The sequence below is a fragment of the Zonotrichia leucophrys genome, chromosome 3, assembly GCF_028769735.1.
Source record: "Zonotrichia leucophrys gambelii isolate GWCS_2022_RI chromosome 3, RI_Zleu_2.0, whole genome shotgun sequence".
Lineage (NCBI taxonomy): Eukaryota > Metazoa > Chordata > Aves > Passeriformes > Passerellidae > Zonotrichia > Zonotrichia leucophrys.
Genome location: NC_088172.1, coordinates 71,778,200 through 71,799,580, shown reverse-complemented (window position 1 = coordinate 71,799,580; position 21,381 = coordinate 71,778,200).

Below are 21,381 nucleotides of genomic sequence, written 5' to 3'. Positions count from 1 at the left end.
TGGTGTAATTGTACTAATAAGAAAGGCAGAAATGGTAAAAAACCCCAGTATTATCAACAATTTTGCTTTATAATTGAAGAATGGAAGATATGGAAGAGGTCTGGATATCTAGGTGCTAAATTATGTATTTAAGCACCTTTAAAAATCAGTCTGTGGAGGAGCTGCAAAATGAAAGGACAACTGTTGAGAATCACTTCATAGCTTTAGCCACAAAATATTTAAAACATGAGAACCAGATCCACTCTCACTTTTTCATGCATGGTGTGGCAGGAGGATCCTTTCTCTTTTCTCTTGCTGTCTGTGGCTGATGTTAGGGCAGACAGCTCAGCTTCCCTCTCTCCATTCTGCCTGCTGTGCAGTGGCTGGAAGAGAGACAGGTTGCACTATTCACCACCTCCTCACCAGCCCCTGCTCAGGAACACAGGCACAAGGCAGTAAAGTTTTCCACCACAGCTTTTGTCACAACTGCAGCTGAAACCTGAAGTACTGTTTTGTTGACACCCACTGCACAGCAAGTACATCTCCTTGTGCTGGCTGCCAGTCACCTTCTTGTGCTCACCCATGTATTTAATTTCTTTCTTCACATGTTCCAAGGCATCTAGTCCCTTGGGAAAGACCTTGGGAAACATACTGTAATTAGCTCCACTGTTTACAGGACAGTTGCATTGTCAGATCCAATCATTGTTGGTTGGAAACACTGATAAACATCAGTATTTATCATTCTCTCCAGTCTCTCAGTTACTATTGTTTGTTTTTCTTGAGTCATATTTGAGTTCTGCTCTGGCTTTCAGTTATGAGTATATATTCTTTGTATGTGCAGTAATACAAATATTTACTGTGAAGTATCATTGATATGATTCAGAAAGTATGCCTTATGAATTCTCAGAGGGAAGGGTTTCAATAATTTAGCATATTCTGCACAATTTTTGAATTCATCAAAAATGAGAGAGTAACCCAGTACATTTTATATGGATATTAAGGCAGAGTGAAGCTGATCCATTCATTACCAAGTCCATGCAAATGTGTTTTGAATACAGACTCAAAATATCTTTGAGTTTGGTAGTTAAAAATTTCTGCAAGTTAATTGGTCTCCAGTTACAGCCATACTGTCATGGTTGCAGCTCCACAGATGACTCCAGGGTCCCCAGTCAGTTGCACATCTTCAGATGATTCCCATTCTGACTAGTTTGGAGTGAACCAGCTGGTTTTCCAAGGAGACAAACACAAAAGCTGTGTGGTAGCTTTTAGTCCAGCTTGATTCCTACAGGCAATACCGTCACAACTGGCTCTGGGTAAATTGATATTTCAGTCTAAATAGGTATGAACCTGCCAAAACTTTTCTAGCTATACCCTCTGTGGATGTGCTCATCTATAAAATGGCTATAACAATTCTTTTTCTGCACAGCATTTCCCATCTTGATTTTGAAAACTATTTCCTGCTGTATCTGTAAATTAATTAGTGTTACGAGACTCTTGTCTTGAGGGCATGGAAATAATTATGTTCACTGGAATTGCTGTAAAACATAACAGTTTATAAATTTTTGTATAACTTTAGTCAAAGGGTTTTGTTTGCCTTTGCCCAGGAAAAAGAATTTTAAGTTTCTTTCCAGAACATTGTTCCACTAGCAGAGGCCTGATGGGCTTACCATTTCAACAGACTGGGAATAGCCCAAAAGAAAAAGGGCATCAGTGGCCATCTATGAACATCTGCCCCAGACTCTGGCAGAGTTGGAGACATCTCCTCCAGAAAAGACTGAAAAGAACATCAAGGAATGAAGATCTAATTAACATCAGAAGCAAAGAAATCCGGATCCAATAGGAGATCAAATACTAAGAACTATGCAACTTGGGAACAATGAACACTGACCCTATTCATTTCGATGTGTTTTAACTGTATAAAGGATCTGAAAATCTAGTAAAAACTATGTGTCATGGAATGATTCCCTCTGCACACCCAGGCTGTGTGTGGATATGATTTTTGTGGTACATCCTGACCAGCTAATAAAGTAATGCCTTGACTCTCTAACAATAAAATGTTGTTGGAGGCGTTTTGTTCTTCCTGTAGTTTTGGTGGCAGAATAATCTTGCAATGATAGCAAAACTGGGGGAGTGGGACAGGTGGAATAATAAATATATTTGGTTATAGGTAAGTAGTGTACAGGAGCTAGTGTTAATGAATGACAAGCATTGCCAGCAGAAAAATAAACAAAAAAAAACTTGCAAACACATACAAAAAAAGTACATTACATATTTAAAAAATGCTTGTACAATCCAGAGGCGAATTCCCAAGTGTTCACTGACATGACCTTGCTGTACAGAAGAGAAAGCAGAGAATTTGTATGGAAAATAGGAGAGACAAAATCTGACTCAATGAAATACTCAGGACAGCTGTTCTCCACAGGAAACAGGGGAGCTTAACTCTTCAGCTCTGTGGCTGTGCAGGAACACCATGCATGTAAACCCAGCTGGGAATAAACAGATTTCCCTGAAGACTGTTGTTTCTCCAAGTAGTCATTTATCTTCCAAGAGCAACTGTGCTGCTGAATCCAAACTCTGGTTTCTGCCTAACTTGGTACACTGAGGCAAAACCCATGAGAGGGTAGTAATGCAGGTTTTTCTTGAAGGGCTCTCCAGAAAAGTTGATTTTATTCATGAATATTGCTTCAAAATTGCAAAGTTTTCAAATTAATTCCATAGTGGATGTAAATATTTATGGTAGGTAGAAAACCATCAGCATTCTCAGGTATCACTTGAATTTCTGGCCTTTGGTTTAGTATGGTTGGGCTTCAGTCTCTGCTGGTTGGTTTAAGACACAGAGATGGTTGTATTTAGGCTCTCCAAAATTAACATATAGAAAACAACCTGTGGACCACACCTTTTTCTTTTTTATGCACGAACAGTGGTTTATGTTTCTGACTCCATGATTTCTGACTAATATTGAACCTAACTCGTCAATGTAAAAAGTTTTCAATCCTTATTTCCTTGATATTTCCTTAATTCTTTGGTATGAATTCCACACTTATTTACACCAAACCAATCCAGCTTCCAGTGAAGATACTGGTGTAACCAAGTCACTTCAAACATGCCAGGTTTCTGATCGACAGAATAATTTACAACAGGAATCTGGTTGTACTAAAATACTGACTCCTGAGTTAATGTAATCCCTTTTGCAGCAGAAGGGGAGTAAGAGTGGGTTACCCCACTCAGCTGTTTCCTCAGCTGTGGAGGAATTGAACAGGAATATTTTCAACTGAGCAGCCCAACAGCTGGTGCAGGGAGATGTTGTGGGTGTTAGTCTCCCAAGACACCTTAGTTTCATCAGGACTCTGACATTCTCCCTACAAGTGCATCCCCTGGGGAAGACTCCGGTCATACAACCCTGCCATGGTCACACTTTCCTAGGGAACTGGAAAGGTCTTATCTGTCTAACATGGTCCATTCTTGTAAATGGCTTCAGTGAATCTATGTTTTTACTATGAAAAATGGTTTGCCAGGAACCCCACATCTTGTCCTAACAAGACTCAGCAGCAAAAATTGATTCCAGAGTAATGATCCCATGTTCAGTGGGCACAAAGTGTGTCTAATGATTTTTTCTAATGTAGGAAAAAGTACATTCTTGAGAAAAATTAGGCTATTGGTCTCTTTCACTCTCTTGACTACCTTTCAAAACAGTGTAATTTGAGAGTTCCCTGCTCTGTGTGTGTGTACAGCATGGTTGAAAGAGTAGGGCACTGAATGGCACTTTGCTGTTTTAAAATGCACTGTTCAATCTGTGGCAAACCAGTATTTCTTTGGTGAATTGTGTAGAGTAAGCAGACTGTTCATGACAGGTCTATGAATAATAATGGTAAATTCATCGTGATGCTTTTGCTCCTGCTGGATTTTATTATGCAAGGCTGTTCCACAGTAACTATTATTGAGCTGCAACTCATAGAGAAGCTCAAAGGTTGCAAGTTCAGTAGAGAAAAACTGTATTCTCATTTTTCTAATTTATTTCTGCATTTACAACAACTCTCAGTTTAACATCTCATACAGACCTAATAGTTTACCCTCTTCCCATGTGAAGGATGAAGATTCAGGAGAAAAATAGGCAGAGTTCTTAAAAGTCTTCCCTTGGACTGTTTTTCCTCTCCTCTTCATTTTCTCTTTCACCAGACTCCACTTTTTCCAGACACTTGTTAACCCAATGATCTTCCAACCTAAACATCTGTATAAGTGTTCCCACTTACCATTTTCTCTGTGGAACCTCATTTGTTTGTCTCCTCATTCTTGCTAGAAGCTTGTGGCAGCCCAGAAGAGCTAATAAAATGTACAGGAGAAGGACAGAGAGACCTAGAACATGTAAGAAGGGAAAGTTAGAATTTCAAATCATGAGTTCTTGATCTCCCAGGAGCTGCTGCTGTGTAGCATTACCCCTTTCCAGAGTGATGACAGGCAAAGGAGAGGTTCATTTCATACCCATCCCCTTTGCTGGTTGGTAGCTACCACAGGTTACCAGGGCTGAAGGGTTAAGGTCAAGGTCATTCAGAATCAGCCCATCCTTTGGGTGCACTGGAAGTACCTCCGGAATCCCTGAATGCTTCAGGGCTCTGAAAATAAATGTGGGAGCTTTCTGTGCAAGAAGGTATTTCAAAGGCAGCTAGTGCAGCAGAGGTGAGGTCATACCGTGGATCAGATGGATATTAATGTCCTTCCCCAGACAAAACTTTGCAGTGTGGTGATTTTCTGCCTTTTCTGAATTTGTTAAGAGTAATCAGCCTTGAAAGTTATGATGCTGTCAGGAATAATTTTTTTCATTTGTCACAAAAGAGCTGTAGTGGTTGTGTAAGCAAAACTTAGAGAAGTCTATGTGGAGAATACATGAGGTATAGACTGGGTTACTGATTCAAAGAGAAATGTGTTCAATACACTCTACCATAAAGGAGAGTAACTCTAGTACTTTTTTTCTTTTCACCACTGTTAGCGCTTTTTGAAGCAACAGTAACCTACTGCTATTTCTTTCGGGAAATCATTACCTGGGAAGCCATTCTGCTTTTGTCCAGTGTGCAAAAGGCAGCAGATGGGGTGCCAGCTAATTGCCATTGCTGTTTTCAGCTGTTTCTTATTCTTGCCTACTTTTTCCTTCTCTGAATTGACTGCAGCTACTGAACTGGAGCACAGGAAAATGCCCATCACAAGTCTCAGCTTGCAGGCTGACCACAGAGGGAAGCCATGTCCCTGGGATCCCAGAAGCTACTCTTTGTACTGCAGCTCTGAAAATGCTCCCACACTGTCCTTATCTCCTGCAAGAATGTTTGGGACGATTATGTCAATGCCATACCATTCCAAATTTCATGAGAGATTACATCTAATTTTCTGTCTACATATGCTAGAAAAGTAGAAGGCAAGAAGTAAAATTGAGAATTATGACAGAAGATTAAAAACTACTTCTTGCTTTTTCCCTATTGTTATCTAGAGAGCTGAATGTATCTGCAGATTAATCTCTTTTTTTTTCTTTTTTTTTTCATTTCTTAGACTAGATCTAATTTTTAAGAGACTGGGGCTGTACTAACACATAATACAGTCATAAGTATAACCTTCAATATATGCAATATCATTATTTAATTTTTTTAACGTTCCATTTTTTTCCCAATGTCTTGTACAGTTATGAGATTGTTATTTTCTTTCAGTTTACCTCTTTTGAACTAAATTTTTGCTCTTCTACTTGTTAAATGCTGTTTTTTCTTAATGCAAACACAAAACAATAAATTATTTCTCTTTGAACAAAGCACTCCTCAGATATATTGGGTCTTTCAGTGTATGTCTCTGAAGTCTTTAATACAAATATGTCTCCAGCTTGGGAAAATCTATGAAAACACATTTCAGGATCTTTGAGCAATTTCCATCCATCCATCCATTTCTTTTCCTTCTGTCTCCAGTGTATCCATACAGATTTCTTGAAGAGGTTAAACTGTAACAAAACTTAAAGCAAATTACAACCACAAAAAACAACTGACCAAAAAAGCAATCCCAAACTCCTGTCATTCATTCAAATAAAAGGGAGTTTTCCTTAGAACAGGGCTGTATGGTATCAGTTAACCTAGGTGGCATATTTCAATACCCATGTGTCACTGCTGGTTTTTGGTAAATTATGCTATAGTTGTCACATTTTTCCTGGCAGCATCTCTCAGCTGCTGTACTTTGGGGAAATAGGTTGCAGCAATGAAAACATGATGCGTCTGGTGCTGTGGCATGCCAAGGGAAATGAGATCATAGTGCAGCTGATTAATTTCTCCATGGGAATTCAGTGGGCACCTTTTGGAAACAAAAATTCATAAAGTGTGGGTAACCACAGGCAAAAACAGTGTGTGAGTGTTGACAAGAGGGAAAGTCACCATGAACTAAATTCTCATTCAAAAAAGGCACTAATGATATTGATGCTGAGGACTGCTCTTTAAATATCCAGTGATTTATTTGCACCCAGCTGTTTGAAGGAAGACTCTTCACTTTGCCTTCCACTGCTGCAAATGCAAGCCAAAATTGTCTGAGAAGCATTTGTCTTGAAAGTCTTTTAGGTACTTCAAAGTAAAATTTGGGTGGCTGTTGAGGTCTGAATCTAGGCTAAAACCTGGCCAGCAGAGCAGAGAGACATCCTTATTTTGTATGATTATCAGTTAAAGTTGTCTGGCCCAAAAGGGTCACAGTAAATTCCTCAGCAGAAGATTCTTTTGGAGACTTTATTCCTCCATGATAATTCTTCATCTGATGAGAGCAGAGGGGATTTAGGAAATTTCTTTGTAGAAGGAAATACAACAAGTGGCATTCTGTGATGCAAGGCCAACCTGTGAGAGATATTAGTAAGACATCCAGCTCAACACTTCTGATGGGGCAAAGGGCACAGAAAAATGGAATCTCTTGTTACAAAGGATGACAAAAACCAGAAACTGATTTGAGCTGCCAAGTCTGTGTCACTATGGTCATTGATCAACTTGTTCATCAGCTGGCAGGGAACAACCCTGAGCAACCCTGAAGAGAAATCATAAGAGACTATCAGAGACATGCTTTTGAGAACTATAGATACTTGAAGAGCATCATTCAGATAAGAAAATTTTGCTGCATCAGTGGCCAAAGTATGGATCTTGGAGTAAAATGCAGGATAGGCCCTTTAAAAGATGGAAGGGGAAAAGATAATATTTAGAGCTTTGCCTAAACATCTGTGGCTGTTTAGGCACAGATTCCCACAGGTCTTGCAGCAAGTTAGCCACGATCATCTAAACACATGGGAACGTGCAAGAGAATGACAAAACCGATCCTGAGTTTGAGAGCTGAAGGGGAACGGTGAAGTTGTCAACAGCAATGAGCAGAGGAGGAAGAGTGGCAGGTTCAAAGTGAGGACTTACCTGTGATCTTTTTTTGCTTCAACTGACAGGGAATCATCCTGAATACATTAAACTGTCAATTCAACTGGTGAATGGAACAGAAACAGACAGGACAGGGAGGTTAAAATGTTCAGCCTGGGAGTTACAGCAGAAAACAAGAGAAAAAGGTATACAATGAGAAAACAGCGTCTATCGTGGCTTTGAGAGAGTCCCATGAAGAAGGGAGAAGGAGCTGCTGTAAAAGATGCTGAAAGAGCAATAAAGAAGGTTGATGGAAAGCCACAAGGGGGGCACTGCCACAAAAGCCAGGCCAGGAAAAAAGTGATCAAGGGTATCAGATTAGACAGGAAGGTCAAAGAGGACACAGAGATTCCCGTGTTAGCCAGAAAGAGGTCATTTGAGACCTTGGTGAATTAGTTTGAATGGGGAGGGCTGGAGCCAGATTGCAATGAGTCAGAGGAAAGGAAATCAATGCAGTGGTCGTAAACAGGCCTTTCAAGTCACTCAGAAGTGAAAGGGAGAAGGGAGTGCTGGGAGAGAAAGAAAAGCTGACCTGTTTACACCGGAACTCCACAAACAAGGTAGTGCTTATTTCTTTCCCTTTCTCAATGTATGAATTACCTTTTTTGTTTGTTTTGTTTTGTTTTCTGATCAATTTTGTTGTTGTTTTTATTTTGAAGATCAGAAAAGTTTCCAGACTCCCTGATTCTAGCACTTGCCCATTAATATATCTCAGGCACCTACCCAAGGAAATGCATATAAATAGCAGTCTGTACGAATTTATGTCCCTTAAATTTATTATTCAATCTTGATTTAAGCATAGAGCTTCATTTGTTTTCATGATTACTACTTGTATGATGTCTGGTACTGGAGTTCACTGGTGCCAAGCTAAAATTAAATTTGGGTTTAAATCCCTGGAACTCCTACAGAAACATGAAGTGAGCAATTGTACTACAGAACACACTGTAGAGAAGTCTGACTTACCATACTGTTTCTCCAAAAATATGTTTAGTCTTTTCAAAGCATTTGCTTGTCCCACCAATCACAGATTTTGCCAACCTGGCAACATTTAAAAGATATGAAAACATCGTGATAGAAATGCAACAGCTCAGGATTTAGTCATCTAATTTTCACTGAAATGAAAAGGTAGTTCACAATGGGAAACATTTGGCAATTACATGGGAATATGGACTTGTGATTTCTGGCATGCCTTTGGGGTCAGTAAGTACCTGTGCCTGGAAGAAAAACAGAGTAGCAGGACTGAGAATTTCCACAACTGGCTGGAAGCAATTCCTTCTGTCTGATTTTAAGATTTTAAGGTTTTCACATGCTACCCTTTGCTCACAGTGTCTCAATTTCTACAGAGCAAACACTTAAAAAACAGAAAAGTTGCTTTGAAATTCAGTGGGATAATAAAAATATGACTGAAGTAATAGATGTGCTGGATAGCAGGCAGCCATGCAGTCATGTCACTGGTGACCCACAGTGCCTTCCCATGTGACCTGTAAAAGATTTTAGTCAGGGTGTTACTTACAGAGATTGATGCTGGATAAGGAGAGAGGTGCAGAGACCTTTCTAGACATGTGCCTTCTCTGTGGGCTTTAGCCTGGGACCCCCAAATCTTCCCATGCCAGATGCAGGCTGCTCCCTAGCTCAGATACATTTTATTTCACAGCTTATCATCTGCTGTCCCACCTGTAAAGTAAATATCCACAAACAAAAGTAACAGAGCACCTAGTGAAGATTACAGCACATCTTTAAAAAGAAAATCACCTTCCTCTCATCCAGAGCAGCAAAGCAGTTTATCTGACTTGATTATTTTTTTCCTTGATATTTAAATCAATAATTTCATCCATGTTAAATGAATACCATCTACAGCAGACTTAATTCCAAGTTTCGAATAAATAATCTTAGAGATTTAGCTCGTTTTTCAAATAGTGAATTACTCTCACTTCAGATTTTGCAAATGTGTTTTTGATTTGCAGACGTGGCTGGAATATTCTGCACAATTACATCTCCAGCTATGCCGTGCTCTGAAGGTGTCCCCAAAGACCATTAATGTGATTGGTTGCTTAGTTCTTACAGAAATCACACCCATGGTTTGATGAATCCTACAATTTAAAAAGTAAGAAAATATTATTTTTAATAAGCTGTGAATAATCTTGATTGCACACATATGCATGGGCGTGCACACACACTCACACACATACACACACAGTTAGGTCATTTACATTTGAATACACAGTATCTGGACTGAAGTTATCTGCTGAATTTCTTGCAGGGAAAGCCTACAGAAAGAGCCAGAGTTTAAACCTCTGAACCAGAACAATGATTCTGGGCTACATTCCCCATGTGACTGGGGAATTACTACCCCAATGGAATGTTGCAGTGGGCAAGGTGAATATGGGAATGCTTCAGCCCAAGAGCACAGCTCTACCAGTGCCCAGCTGGGTGCACCAACCCACTCCACGTGACTGCCACACAAGAGCCAACTCGCCTGGCAGTGTTTCCAGCATCCTTCCAGAAACACAAATGTGTTGGAGAAGTCACTATCACCTCTAACAAGCTCCCTTTGGTCACACATGGCGCTGCACAGGGGTGAACTGGCTGTTAGACCCACACAGAGGAATTGCTGCTCACCATCCCCTTGGGTTGGAGCTGTTTGGTGTCACACTGCTTTCTCAAGGTCCTGTGACATGGCTACATCAGATACAGACATTTGTATGCTGTGGGAATTTCTTCTAGCAAGGATTCACCATGTAGAATATCCCCCTTACCTTCTTTGTCTTTACTATATCCTCAGGAATAAAACCTACCAGCAGTGAGTACATCACATGCAAACACATGAAGATTCCAAGGATTACTTATGAAGTACCCGACAGTCACACCTTGTGCTCAGTATTTCTCTCTGGCATATGTTATAAGCAAAAAGCAGAATTTCTGTCTCAGATAAGTTTTGTTTAGGTGGGGTTTTTCCATATTATCCAAGCCATGCAAAATTTTGCAAATTCACTAAGAGCAATAAATCATTTATCTTGAAAAAGATAAATTATTTATGATCGTTAAGTCCAACCCATACTACAGGTATTGAAAGAAGTCTAATTAATCCTATGTCATCTGAAAAAAAAACTTCATAATTTTTCCAAGCATTCTTATATAGTTCCTACGGGATAGGCACTATTGACCAAATATTCTCCAGGGAGTAAACCCACAGCTGTGTAAGATTTTCACATTACTATACACATCAGAAGGTCACTGGAAATATTGCAAACAGTATCTATTTTTATTTTTGTAATATGCCTTGGATTTCTGACAGCACTGTATAATGCACTCTCAACTTCTGAACTACATCAAGCAGAACAAAGGCCTTTCCACATTTCAGTGCTAAGAGGCTGGAAAGTGTTGACTTTCAATGAAGTCACCTTTTCTTTCAAAGTGAAGAAATACACAAAAAAGGGGCACAGTTGAAATGACTCTGTGCTTTAAAAGGATGGAGAGGGAATCTTTGCAATTCTAATAATTTATATAACAGTAATCACTAAACTACAGAAGTCTTGTCCTCATCCTTCCATTAAAAAAATGAATGATTTGGGCCAATTCTGACAATTTGTTGTCATTCTATAAAGAGTCCAATGGTATGTGTTCCCTTAGCAATTATTCTGCTAAAAGTGTTTTAGGATGCTGCAGCTCTGAGTCATGACCTCAAATTCTTTGTATACACAAAAAGTGCCAGTTGGAGTCAGTGGGATTTGATGAGCAAGTATTGAAGAACACTTTTAATAAGCTTGAGGGCCAAGGAACAACAAGGCAATGTGTCTGGGGGGGAGGCTGTTTTGTTATTGTGAACAGCAGCTGGAGCAGGTTGGATAGGAGAGCGTGCTTGAATCTGCCCTCAATACCGCAAGTTGAATAGCACTAACAACATCTGTTGAATTGCAGATTGGAAATTTTGAATAAATTCAGAAGACAGGAATAAAACAGGAACTTGGTTCCTATAAAAGCAAAATTTTATCCCTTAGTCTAATACAAATGCATACAATCACATGTGATTTTTATTTTATTACTGATAAACACTTACCAGTTATACAGTCAAAATAGTGTTATGCCCAAGAGGAAAACATGCACAACACTTTTAAGGAATGAAAATAAAGCATTCCCAAATAGTAGGCAAACTATTTCAGATTGGCTCCTGTTTGGGTTTTTTTCCATGAAGAACTACACATTGCATTATGTAAGTTAATACAATGCACTTTCATTAAAATGCAAAATAATAATGTGACAAATTAAGGAGCAAACAGAATTGGACACTTAGCCTGAGGAACTGAGCTCAAAAAGTGTTTATCAGTTTTATTCATACATTTCCTGTCCTCTCTAATTTTAGACTAGTCAGAGTTCAATTTGCCTCATTCTGTAGAAGGTTGTGCTAGCAACCTATGGTTTTTGTGGCCAAAGGCTGTGGAAATTGGGTCACCTGAAAAGGCAGAATGGCCACATCTTTTCCAAAGTCATGTCTTTTGACCAGTTTCATATGCTTTAATTGGAAAGCTTGATCTCTGCTAGGTATATCAACAAGACTCATTTGTATCCTTCAAAAATGTCTCAATTAATTTAGCATTAATTAATAATCTTGTATGTTTCTATTTTATATAACTTTCATAAGTCCCATATCCCTAATTACTCTACTAATTAGAGGAAAGCCTCATGCTTGTCATAGTTGCACCTGCCTCTGGAATTTTTGTGGAGAGCAAATTTTAAAAACGTTGTTTTAAGGCATCCCGATTTTCAAACTCCCTCTAAATTGTCTAATGACAATGAGATGACCTAAGGGTTGTGCATATTTTCAAACACTCTATTTGAACTGTGATTTCAGGAATGATCTGAAATCCCATGTTCAGCAGCACCGCACTCTACTTTCCTCTCCCTGTCCTGGTCCCTAAGGTGAGGGGCTGGGGAAGCCCAGACAGGCAGGTGGGACAGAGCTTCTGCACCTCACACCCACTTGAAAAGCACCACCTAGACATGACCCTCTGTAAGGCAGGAATGAGTAAAGGACTGACTGATGAAAAGTGATGGATGCCTGCAGCTCCCCAGCCTTGCAGACAAAAGCTTGTAGATGCAGACTTTTCCAACAGCCGCCTGCAGGCAAACTTGTGTAACTCTGACCTGGACCGAGGAATGCTGCGAGGCAGGCAGGCAAGCCAGGGCTTGTGCAGACACCTCAGCCATGGCCCTGCCCATGCAATGGGATACAAGAGGAAGATGGCATCCCCTGGAGAGGCACAAAACTTCTGAGATATTTTTGTCCGCAGAAGCAGTCAAATAATGGGAAACAGCCATGGGGAGGGTGAGCACTGGCATGACCTCCCAGCTGTGCAGCCACTGTCAGTGAGCTAGTGTGTGAGCATGGCCAGGAAACATGGAAAGTCTAAAGAAATAACAAAGTCCTGCATAAGAGGCCCAGGCTCTCCTGGTCTCACAGAAAATGTAAGGGATGGGATCTCTCTCCCTGCCAAATTTGAAACATGCTTCATTGAATGCAAAGAGGAGTAACATTCATGTTTAGCCAATCAAAGCAAATCACAAGCTCTTTTATCACTGGGGCACCTTCATTCTCTTTCCATTGCTTGTCCTCAGTAGGCTCCAGCAATTTTGGCAAGATCTGGGAGAGGTGCCAAAGCCTTGGGCAGGTCACACTTCTATCATCCACACTTCATATCCATCCCCATGAGGGGACTCTGGGGACACTTCAGGACTTGGTGACAGCTGGAGCCCCCTGGTTGTATGTGGCTACTCCCACTGTGTTATTTCTGCCCATGCTGGCAGGGCCTGGAGTCTCAGGTCTAACAGGGGTGAGCTATGGGAAGAATATGATGAGAACATGGCTTTGGAAATTGGGACAAAGCTAGGAAAACTGCACCTGAAGTGCTGAAAGCATGAATAGAGAAGAAAGAAACCTATAGGGAACCATAGCTGGTAGTTAGGTTGGCCGTTGTAGCAGAGAGATTAATACCTTCCTGTTTTTCATATCTTCAGAAAAAAGTACTGAAGCATGCTGAATAATAGAAATGGGTTAGTATAAGGGAGAGAAATAAAAAAATGTAAATTAATAACTATTTGCATTTGAGTTTTTACCCTAAAGATCTCCCCCTTTCAAGAGAATATGGAATTTCTGTTTTAATTTCTTAATGTGAAGCTCACTGTGAAATACCATTCCTATGCACTGAATTCCAAACTGAGACAGGTGGTTAGAGAGACAGTTACAGACAGCTACATAGATCTGTGTGATCTTCACCTACTATTCTTCCATTGCAGTTTGAGAACCTAACATTTGATAAACTCTTCATCATGTCACACCTAATTAAGAACAAAATATGGTAATCATAGCTGAATGAAAAATTGGTTTCCCACTGGAGGAGGGAAGAAGACAGGAAAGAACAAGACAGATTTAGAAAGCTGTCTCCCTCCAACATCAAGATAAATCCAAGTCCCAGAAAATCAGTTAGAGGCAAAAATCTTTGTAGACTGAGGTTTTATTTTCACGTTAGTTTAAACAAACAAAAAAAAGACATTTCAATTCAAGCTGATTATTTTAATCTAGAAAAATATTAGATTTATCAATTCATTCTTCTTAGGCAAAAATGAAGTGAAATAATCTTTTGACGTCAACTACTATTATATCAATGAATCAACATCTTCAGGAAAAAAAGGCATAGCCAGAAAATTCCTACCTCATCTTGTAGATGCCCTAAAGCTCATCTTTCCCAGACTAAGAGCCACTGATTTTCTGAAACAGAAAATTGAACTGTGCTTTTCTGGAACGTATATTTATCCTGGCATGTATTTACATATTTTTAATGCCAAAAGGAGCATACTTCAGTATGATTAAAAAACCCAGCTCAGGCTTTCCTGTGGAAGGTATCTAAATAGCACGACAATGTGCAAGATCTCCTTTTAGCCTGAGGGTAAAAACTGATGCAGAGATCAGCAGATGGAGTGATAAATATGAAGAATACAACTGTATCTGGCAGGTAATATCACCTTCAGGATCACTTGGCACATCTTATGGTATCCTTTGCTGTAAACTGCTGCAGTTTAAGAGGTTAACAAATTTATACATGCCTCTCAGTCTCATTTCTAGCATGGACCTTTCCAAACGTGTCACATGTACTCATCCTCATTGAAGGTTAACTGCTCAACAACTTTGAGGTGTCAAAACAAGAAGTGTTAGAATTCTGGGAAAGCAAACCTCGTCCACAATACTTTCAACAAAGCAAAAGTAGTTTGTTCATAGCACAAGGAAACTGTCTGATTTTTAGCAGCTTTCCTGGAAACTTTCACCTTTATTCTGTGACCTGGTATTAAATATGTTACATCAATGAAACCCTAATGGAAACAGATTATGGGATGAAAAAACTTAACTAAATCCTACAGAAGCTGCCTCATTTTAATCATGTAACTGAGACTTCAGCAGCCTAAGTATTAGCGCTGTCTGCTGTACCTCTTTCAGTGTTTTAGTTTGCATTGCTCACATACTTCCAGCAGAGAATAAAGACACTGCCTTCTAAATGTTGTTTTCAATTTTCAGTAATTGCACAGTTCTAAAAACAAACCCCCACATTCAGGTATTATGTCTATAAAGCCATCACTTGCTGACGAGTCTAGTTACTTTGATAACAACTTTATGAAATTCACTTCCACAGAAGTATTTTCAATAGTTACCTGGCTAGAAATGACTGAAGTGTTTTTGGAGGTAACTGAATACTTGCTTTTCTCTCATGCTTGTTTAAAGTATTTTGTTGTAATGTATTCCTTTTGTCTGTGTACTCCATAACAAGAGATGCTGTATTCCTCAAACAATAAAGACAATCCTTCAGGTGCTGCCAATTCAGTTATTGCCTTTACAGGTGGGGAAGTAGCTGCTGGGACTTGATTTGTTCCACTAAATTGCTTTTATGTCTTCTAACAGCAGCACACTTAAGGATGCTCTTGCTTTCCTTCTGGTATTTAGTGGAAGCTGTACTTTTTATTAGAGTAATTTGCTAAACCTGTATTTAGCCTTACTTTGTTTACCTTTGCCTTTCCTTTAGAACTATACACTGTCTCTCTTAGTGAAGTCTGACTTCTGACTGGGAAAATGGGACAGAAAGTGAGGAGGGCAGGAGGAGAATCTCTGCCAAACACTGAACATGCTCCTGTGTGGCTGGCAGAGCAGGCATCTTTGCCATGCAGGCAGGAATTGGCAGGGCTGCTCCCTGGGGAATGAGGGACAAAAGCCCTCCACCTCTGGCACCCAGGGGCAGCCAGTTGTGATGGGCAGCAAGGGCAATATCCCAGCTGACTATGGGCACTGCTCACTAGTGAATTAATATTGCTTTTCGGAGGGGAGAGACTAGAGAGGGAATTTGCATCACAGGTTTGTCCTTCTCAGGGCAGATTTCATACAGAGCCTGGCTTGGTAGCCTGCTGAGATCTGAAATTTAGCTCCAAAGCTGTAGTTTTTCCTCCCTAGGCAAATCAAACTTTCCTTAAGGAAACGTAAAAGAGAAGATGAAAAATATTTTCTTTTCTGGGGGATGTTTCCAAAGGGGGGAAAAATGTAGTAACTTTTGTAGCTGGCTTTAAAGTTTGATTTTCAAGCTCTGATTGGTCCATTCATAAATCCTCCCACCAGCCAAATAGAAAGTCATGTAGCTTTACCTAAATATAATTTATTCTTTATTTCACTTATTTTTCAGCCTGTCTTCCTCTTCTACCTCATTCCCTTGGAAATTACTACCCTTCCTCCCATTTATCCTTTCAGCCTCCAGGCTGAATGTAATTTGGTTTCTGTTAGTAATACCCATGCTTTAAAACATGAGGAAAACATGCTTTTCCAAGGAAAGAATACATAGCAAGATGTCACCAGGAAGACTTGAAAAAAGAATGAAATAAGCAAGACAAGCACAGTAAGGCATATTAAAAAAAAAATCAAACCAACAAACAACGAATCCAAATCAGGACACGTAATGCAAATCTATACTGGAAAAAAGGCAAAGTAAAAAAAGTAATTCCAGTACTAGGAGAACTTTAAACATCTTCATTTTTCAAAATGATTCCTTCATTCCTTGTCCCCTCCCCGCTTCTTCTTCAGAGCACAATAAAGGACAAGCATCATTCACCCTTAGTACCACCTTACTAGAGAAGATAGCTCATGAAACCACATTTCTCTGCTTAGGAAGAAGTGGCGATTGATAGTTCATGACCAATTATGCTAATTAGTGCATCATATTCATGCACCTTTCTTAGCCATCCAGCTGGACTTGGGTAGGTTGCAGATAAGACTGATGATTTTGTCCTGGAGAAGAAAGTAAACCCAGTTAATTGCCTTTGGATGTAAATTCCTTTGAGGAAGACACTTTCATTTCTTTCCCCACCTCTAGATGTGTGGCTGATTTTTCCTCTCCTGCCAGAGTAATAGTGGTATATTCTCCTCTTAACCACTCTGCACAGAAATGATTGAGCTATTATAATTAAAATAGATACCGAGTTGTTCAGTAGCACGCTATAGTCACTCCCGTCTGTTAAGGGAGGAACAATACCCACTAACAAGGTGGTAGGCCAGTTTCAACAGGGCATAAAAAGCCAAATGAAGATTAGCTAAGAGGGGAATTTCACCAAACACAGCAAGTGCCATATTTTCTGCCAATAGGACCTTCTGTTTGCAAACAAGGCCAACACAGAGCCAAAAGTTTCATTATGCAGGACTGTAAGACCTGTGGATGCAACCTAATGAATCAGTTCCTGTCCTTTGCCTCTTGTTTCCTTGTCAAGATGATTGGGCAAAATTCCACCTTCAATAGCATGATACCACTATTTATCCACACTCTTTGGTTATGATTGCAGCAGTATTTCCTCAATGCTAAGCACTCTTCAGTTTAATTTAACACAGCTACTTTCCTCACGGTCTCCCCTGAAGAATTCTTGTGCATTGACATAGAAAGTTCAGGTTTGAATCACTACTCTTCAGAAATTGTATTATTTCCTGGGCATCTTACACATCTCAAGGGAGAGATTGAGAAAAGGAAGGCAGGAAGCTAATTTAGTCTTATATAGCACCTTTCAGGCTAAGTGTACTCACCAACACCTGGCAGCAGTGTGAACTGGATGTTCCCAGATGTACTCAGTCAATATGTTAAAGGCATGTGGCTTAGCTTTAGGAGAAGATCCTGAGTAGTCAGAGGCACTTTCCTCTAAACTTGAGAAAGAAAATTTCAACATAAAATGCACCTAAACTTCAGAGATGTCTGGCTCCTTTTCCAGTACCACAACTTGGTACCCACTTGAGGAAAACCTTTTCTGAAAGGCTCACCCATACTGCAATCAGACAATGAAAGGGTGCTGCTCTTGCATTGGGGGCTTCTTAAAAAGTCAAGAACATGTAAGGATGTTTCTGCTGGAATATGTTCAAATGCCACAACTGGTAACCTTGGCCTTAGAGCAGTAGGTGGTGTGCTCTCACACAAGAAATGAATGCAAACTCATACTAACTTACATGATAACGTGCAAAAAAAAAAAAAAAAGCCTTTAAAATGGCACTATATTATGCCTTCCAGCCTTCTCCAGCTAGATTTGGCCAAAGGACTTCTGCCATAACAACCTGGCTGTATATTTGAGTCAATCTAATAAATAATTAAAGGAACCACCTACCTTAATGAACTTCTTAGAAATTTAATATTTTATTATGAGAATTTCTTGTTCAGTTTTCCAAACAGATCATGAGAGACAGGCACTCAAGGACTGGGTTTACCCCCATTCCTTAAAGTGGTCAAAGCCCCACAAGGAGTTGAGGGAGGGAATCAACCATAACGTGAAACAATGAGAGAAAAAAGAAGAGCGTGGGGTTCAGCATTTACACAGCTATTATTCTACTTTGTGACCCGTGGCACACAGGGAAGTGGCAATGGAAAGCTAAATCCCTTATTACCCTTCCGTCTGGCTCTCCCCTGAGGCAAAATCTGCTCCTAGAATGCTTTTTATTTCTCTAATGACCATTTTTTAGTGTGCATAAAGCACCCTCTATTTATATCACTCGAGTTAGTATTTGTAGTAAAAGAAAGCTTAATTGGGACCTCCAATGCAATTAATGCATAGATATAATTCCAGTGAGAAAGGACTATAAGGCAGGACTGACAGGGAGTCCTGTGTGGCTGTGACTGATGAAAGAAGAATGCTACTTGTAATATGCTGACACTGTACAGAATCAGGCTTTGTGTTCCCCAGTCATAAAATGTCTTTTGGGATGAAAGGCAGACATTTTGGGTTAGTTAGCTCCTATTTAATTATGTGGCTTCCAATGTAAAAGGGTTTATTGAAAGTATTCAAAAAGGGAGAAGAATGGAAAGGACTCACGCATATTTTTAGTTTACTCTGAAGTTTTTCATTATGCAAGTACTCAGGCATCTCACCAAGATAAATTCTGAGTGAAAACTAGAACAGCTTTCAAATTTAAACAGTATTAGACAACATTAGGGAGTCCACAACATCACTCAGAAATCTCTGCTGCTTGATTTTTCTTGTACTATCTGGATGAAGTCAGAAGAAACCATTATATGTTATTCAGGATTTAGCCTCCATTTTTTCTTATTGCTTTAAACATAAAGTTTTCCTTTTTGCATTTACCCTCTCTTTTGCTATTGTCGAGGGGTTTTTATTTTGTTTTCTTTTTGTTCGGATTGTTATTTCCTATGTGAGCTTATTTGCCAGTATCCTTAATGAATAGTTTAATTGATTTCAGGCCATTTCTCCAATTTATGTTGACTAAGTTATTTTATTCTCATTCTCCCATGAATTTGCTATCCCTTCCTGCTTTGTGTCATCTGAAAATATTATTTGCGCCCTTTTGTATTTCCTCCTTTATTTTATATACAGCACATGGGATGCCCTGAAGTGAAGAAAAATGGACAATGAGATGCAGACACACTGGGACAGAATTTGTCAGCAAGATATAAAATGAGAAAGCCACAAAATTGGTCTGATTTCTCAAGCATTTCCCTGAAGCCCTGGGTGGGATTTGTTAGGGGTATAACAGGAGAGTCATGGTAACTTCTTGTTTATAACTCATTTTGTTTTTATTATAAGAAGTTACATCCTTGGGAAGAGTTGCATCATCAGAATCTGGATCCAAGCTTCATATTGGGTTGATATCAGATTACACATATATTATGGTAATTTGGCATAATAGAGAAGGACAGATGAAAACAGTGTTAACAATACAATAAACAAAATAATGCACACAGGGCTTCGGTTACCTGGGCATCAGTGAAGAACTGCCTGAAACCATAATAGCAGTACACCTGCCAATTTTAAAATATGTCAGAAAATAAGAAAAAAATCTATAAAAGTTAAAATAAATAGGTTGAACCCTTTTCTCTGGATAACTCTGGTTTTCAGATAAACAGTTGCATGCAGATAAAAGTTACTGTTTTTTAAAATGCCATCAAATTGTCCAGTGATTGCTATGGTTACACATAATCAGTCATAAATACTGAACAGTTAAAAAAAGATTAAAAAGGAAATTTATTCTTTTGTTCTGAGCTCATAACTAACTTAGTAGAATAAAAAACAAGTACCTCAAAGCGTTCTTTTTTCATTAAATACTTCTCTATTGAATCACAGCCTCTTAGGGATTAGTACTGTGGTATTTGGTAGCTGTTGGCTGAGACTTAAGTGCAGTGAGACTTAACACAGTGCAGCCTGGATCTACCACAGTCATCACTCATTTGCTAAGCACAAGTTTAGATGTGTGTTGTTAGATATAAACACATGGGCAGCAAGGGGACATAGCTAATCCAAGGTCAAGGAAACATATATTTACTTGTTTTGTAATTGACTTCCAGCAAGGAAATATTGAATTATATGGATTGTGCTGTCACTGTTGAGCAAGGAAAAGAAGATAATAGGGTGTTGTTCATTCCTTAGGGCTGCTGAAGAAGAGCTTCTCCTACAGGAGCATACTGCTATTTTGTCCAATCTCAAAATTATTCAGCCATTCTCTTTTTAGATATAAGCAGAAGATTGAAACTACAACTATAAAATACTTTGTTTCACTGAATTTCTCTAAAGCCTGGCACTGTTATGGTTGACTGTCGCTAACAAGAGATAAAAGAGCTGGTTAGAGGATGTCTACATAAATCTTTAGGTCAGTCTGTTAATTTCTCTGGTTTGAGTTAATTGCCCAGCTCAAGATTCACCAGATCCAGCTTCAGAATCTTATCTTAATATATTGGGATGGAGCAAGGACAGGACTATTTTACAGTCAGAATTTGCCTTGCTTTTGACATATTTAAAACACTTATGCACAATTTCTGAAAGTTTAAAGAGAAATGCAGCAAAGTTTCGACATAAAATTGCTGGATTCATCATTTCCCATAAAGATGAATGAAGGCTCACTCTGAATGTTTTAAGGCACCGGGAAAGAAAGCACTGAAGTCTGCCACAAAATCTGTCATGATGGGCACTGTAGCAAGAAGAATTTATCTTGCACTGACAATAGCTGTGAATGACAATGGGAATAACAAACAGGGCCAATCAGGCGGCGCAGTGGGGCCCGCAGTCCCAATGGCCCCTCGGATATGGACTAACACTAATCCGATGTTTATGGCTCATGCTCCAGCGCTGTGCACATGACCCAGCTGCTTCCTGCGCAGACACTCCGCAGCAATGACAGCTCCAGCCTCCAAGTGCTCCTGCCTGCTCTGTGGAGTTGTTTGAGGATCACTACAGAACGTGGGTTGAGCTTGGTGGGACGAAGGTGCCCAGCAGCTCATCAGCTCCTCTCCAACACACACCAGCAGCCGTGGCCTGGGAAAGAGTGTAAGAGCAGAGCAAGCATGGTGGTACTTCCCATTGGGGACCACACAGCTCCTTGTCTGCAGTTTCCCTACATTCTGCCTGGGTAGGAAAATTATCTCCACTCTTTTCAGGATTCATATAAATGACAGTCCTCCACTTGTAGATGCAGTCCCGTGAGAATTCCCTTTGGTTT